Consider the following 5,218-nt stretch of genomic DNA (forward strand, 5'->3'; position numbering starts at 1 on the left):
ACCGAGTTAAGAAACTCCAAGAAGTTGAAAATATTTGATTTATTCTCCTAGAATTTGTGAAATGTTTCCCAGTCTATTAATTTGGTGTTGTATTTGTGACAGTTTCTTGGAATAGAATCCACTGCAACGTCCACATATTATAGATAGATGCGAGATAGTGATCGCTTCGCCAATTATCCGTTTCGACGCTCCATTCGCAATGAAGATGCAAGAGTAAGGTCAATGCACGAACTCGAATATGTTGGACCTGATACATGGGTAAAATTGCCCTTGTTCAGAAAAATGACTTTATTGGTATCTGTAAAATTATAAATGATGTTACCATTTGAACAGTTATGATTGCCGTCCCAAGCAAAATGATGAGCATTTAAATCACCTCTTATTAAAAAATTTTTCATCTTTCCTCCCTTACAGATTCCAAAAAGGATTGCCACTCAACCGGAGTGATATTATTTTTTAAAGGGGCTCTGTGACAAGTTATAATGGAAATATTACCTTTAGAGGAAGAAATGGATATTGAGCCAACTTTTAGAGCTTTAGAGTTAAAATCCAAGTGAATGAGATTAAAAATCAAGTTTTTCTAGATTAAGAAAGCGATTCCACCTCTATTATTAATCAATCTGTCAAAACAAACAGTTTAAAAACCGTTAATATGGAAACTAGGATGTTCGCGAAATTTTTAAGAAAGTTTCGATTAATATAATGACATCCCATTGAGTGACAAATCTTTTCAATTCGTATACCTTTCCTCTAGCGTCTCTGCAATTCCAAGGATTGTAAGATTGATAGACTTATTCATACCTAATGTTTTACTTAGACTTAAAATAACTTTACCTAATGTTAGACTTATTTTCGATTACATTATTATGTAGTTTGAAAATGTCCTTAGTTGACCTTTGGTAAGTTTTAATCGATTTTATTGCGTATGGGTGAAAATTATCTGAAATATTACTTATTTCACTTCTTATTGTTGAAGAGTTATTTAGATTCGAGATATCCATGAAAGTCTAACGATGATTAATTGAGCTTCTTGCTCCAAGTTCTTTATTCTAGGCAGGTGAGTTCTCTTTGTTCTCGTTGTTCTCGTTATATTCCATGGACATCTGGCTTTGGAATTCCTTTTTATTGTCAACCCGTCAAAAGATGGTAAATATTCTCTTGGGTCAAAATCTTCACAATTTTCACTCTGGATTTTGTAGAAGTGATTGGAAGTTGAATTGGAGTTGACCGATTTATTCTGAAGCCTTTCCTTAGTGTTGATGCAAATATGTTTCTGTTCTTTAACTATTTCGTTGAAGGGAGTAAAAAATTTTTCCTTCAGAATTGAAAAATTTTCAATTCCGGAGTTAATGATCTTTATAGGATTTTCATGTACCAATTTTCTCGCATCGCTCATAGCCAGATTTTCGAAGGCCATTAAATGTTCATGTTTCATTTTGTACTCCGTACGATAAATCAGACAATTCCTATCCATTGAAATGTGATCCCCTTTGCAATTTGTGAATTTTGTACTTGGAAGGCAGTTTTCCTTGTGTTTGGGTTCGCCATACATGCAACATTTAGTCTTCTCCCTTTTGAACTTGAGTGACCTAATTTAAAACAATTGAAACACATAATTGATAAGATCATATAAGGCTCCACTTTGATCTTGACCTTATGGATCTCAATTTCACTAGGAAGGCTCTGATCAGAAAATCATCGATCTGCGGGGTATCCGTTTAGGATCATTTTCTTGGATGATATCGGAGTCACTATTTGTTTGTTGAGTCTTCTAACACCCAATACTTTATATTCTGTGGCTTCAACAATTTCTTCTTCCGAGATGTTTTCGTCGATTATTTTCTTTTAGAGAGGAAGTTGACGTGTGTTTCTTGTTACCGTTATCTGCATTTGGTTTATTTTCCTTTTGTTTTTATGGATTAAAGATCATTTCGTTTTCATTTGTCGATTTATCTTGAGTACTCATTGTGTTGTAGGTAGCCCTTCCCCCGTTTACACGGGGAAATGGAGCGATACCTCAAATAAGTTACTTTGCACTTTGAAGTTAGATCGCTAACCTATCGCGACTGATTGTATTCAAGGCACTTGTATTAACGATTATTGAATCACTACTATTGCAGAGTGATTTTGAATTCACGTACCCTAAGCACTAACAAAGTAGTATAACTTGCGACTATTTTTAATACTCAATCAGCAAAAACACTCCCGCTCCTCAGCAGATAACTCCATCAATCCCTTATTGAGCCAAAACGTTCGATACAATAAATGAAGATAACCATCTCAGGATTATGTGCATCTTCTAACTTTTCGCTTTTACATCAGACTCTCATTAGCTTTGTTCTGAATTTCTAATTATTATATGTTTTTAAAAATTTCATAGTTACAATTACTTTGCAAAACATTTGGTTAAGCTATTTGTTTATATCTCGTCAAGCTACTCCAGATTAAAAATCATGTTTCCACGTCAATTGATTGCTGAGAATATACAAAACTCTAATTAGATTCAGAGGTTTTTTCGTTTCTCCTTGTAAACCAAATCTATTTCACGAACTAGAAAAAGTTCCAGTTAAAATGTTTGAGAATGGCTATGGGTTACAGGACCTTCACGAAATCAGATACGCGAAGCGACCCGATCTTCCCCATTACGCGCCGGCTTTCCTTACTTCGCCCGACGCACTGCTTTGCTCGAGTTCTTCAACTTTCCAATGATTTTAAACAAACTTTTTCGGCAAAAAATTCGAAAATTTTTTAATGACAAATTCAAGTCTTCCTTGATAAATTGATGCTAGACTCTTAATCATAAAAATTAGAGCCACGGTAATTTTTTGAAAAAACAATTGTTATCTCGGCTCTTAATAATAGAAGGGTAATCCGAGTGAATTTAAAAAAAATTTTTAGAAAAATATTTGATGTCGAATGCTTCCCGATATTTGATATGATGCATATTAACAGAATTATTCCATTTTCTTATACGGAAAAAGATACTCATTTTTTAAAGTCATTTTATAACAGTTTAACTGCAAAAAATAGTTTTGTTATTAAGTGTATGTGATAGTGCAACTCTTGAAGAAGAAAAATCACTCTTGTAAATTGCAACTGCTCAAAAATGAAGAAATCAAGTTTCCAGACAGGTTTTTAGTAAACAAATAGCTTTCTGCAAAAATTAATGAACATTTCAGGACTAGATTTGTTCATCATTATGAGAGCTACATTTTATGAGAATTTCAAAGCTTTGCGTTTAAATCTCATTGAACAGAGAGCGAGAAAAAAAGGTCTTTTTCAATGTTTTTGATTTTTTTTCTACTGAACTAATAAATCGATTTTAATGTTCCACGTCTCATTTTGTAGGTATTTTGAATACTTACACTTTTATATCGAATTTTTTTCCATACAATCAATATCGTTTTATAAGCAAAAAACATGCTTTTTGTAACTATTTGATTTTTTTTGCATATTTTCTTCATACAAGTCTCAAGTTTCAAACATACGTATTTGTTTTTTGATGGAAACTTTCGAAACTTTCGTGAAAAGAAGTGCTGATTTATAATGTTTTTCTGATAAAATTCTAGTACCATTAAATTATTTTTGTTACTCGATTTATGAAGGAGAGGGTATACTATATAACGTGCATGAAAAATCTTAAACAATTAAATATTTCGTAAACTATTGTGTTTGAATTTATATTATTCAGGATTAATGAGAAGGGAACATTATTACTACAATTTATTAAAATTTGTATATTATTTAGAGTGCCTCCCCCCCCCCCGTCCCTTATTGATGCCTAGATTGCCGAGAAAGCATTTTCGGTCTTAGAACAAGTGAGTGTGAAAAGGAGCTTGTTGTCTCGTTCACTCTCGGCGCGCCGCAAGCAAGCACACGGCATGAGCTCGTACTTACATGCATGTTACAGCGCCGCACCACGATAAATGACAGAACTTATAGACGTGGAAAGTGACGTTTTGACGACGAAATTTATGTTGCTATTTCATTATTATTTGCTTAATTGTGAAAATGTGATTTGTTTCGTATCAAAGTCGTAATTATCGATGAAAATTAAAGTTATCTTGGATTTTATATGTGAAAGCCTATATTTTATTCGTTTCAGCAATTGTCGGACTGTGTGTTTCTGCTCGAATATAAACTCACTTTACGTGCCTTTTACGACCATTTACTGAGTGTCAAGGGAGGAAAGAACAGTTTTTATCGATTTTTATAATTGTTTCAAAACGTATTTTCGTCATTTCGTCTAAATTGTCTTTATTTAAAAATGGAATAAATTAACGTGTCATTCCTCGCTTTTGATGTCACGATTCCAACATGGCCGCCGCTACTAAACAGGAGCCTTAATATTAATTACATTGTTTTAGCAAATCTTACATTTAAATTCTTACAATATAATATCACAATGATATATCAAATATAATTATATTATTAAATATTATAAAAAGCAAAGAAGTTCATTACTTATAAATTCCCACATACAATTCTTATTTTTAAATGTGGAAAATGGACTTATTTGTTTAATATTTTTATAATATAATAATAGAATTTATTACATATGCTAAGTACAATACTACTTTTTTTGCTGTTCCTATCATTTAACTTTTTCTTTATAATTTTCTTATAGTCTTAAATCTTTTCTATTTCTTAATTTATAAAATTGTAAATTATTATTGTTCTCTTTCCATCTTATATTTCCATCTTATATTTGAATGACAAAGAGTAAAAAGAGTTGTATATATTATTTACGGAAAATTCTAATATTACATTAAACTATGATTATTGCAAATGCAAAATTGAAAATATATTTACTTAAAAATAAATGTTATGTTCATAAAAATATTATTTATTTGTGGAAAATAATTCTCGAGGAATTTCTATCTTTTTTTTATGTCAATGTATGTATGTACTTTTTTGTTTTTCTTTCTTATTAATCTTTGTTGTTAATTTTTTGTAATACTGCAGAAATATCTGTAGATTTCTATACTTTTCTCTTTACTTCTTCGTCATTGCTCAAAGTATTTATTTTCCTCTTTTTTAATAGCATACTAGTCTATACCAAAGCATACATCAGGTTCAATGTTATCAGCGATACTACTATTATATTAGGTGCTTCCGCCGTTTTTTTCCGAAATTCGAGGCTTTATTGTAAAAAACTGGTTATACATTTATGATTCAAAGTATTGTCCATCGCTGGCCACTACTTTCTCCCATTTTT

The sequence above is a fragment of the Atta cephalotes genome, assembly GCF_000143395.1.
Source record: "Atta cephalotes unplaced genomic scaffold scaffold00014, whole genome shotgun sequence".
Lineage (NCBI taxonomy): Eukaryota > Metazoa > Arthropoda > Insecta > Hymenoptera > Formicidae > Atta > Atta cephalotes.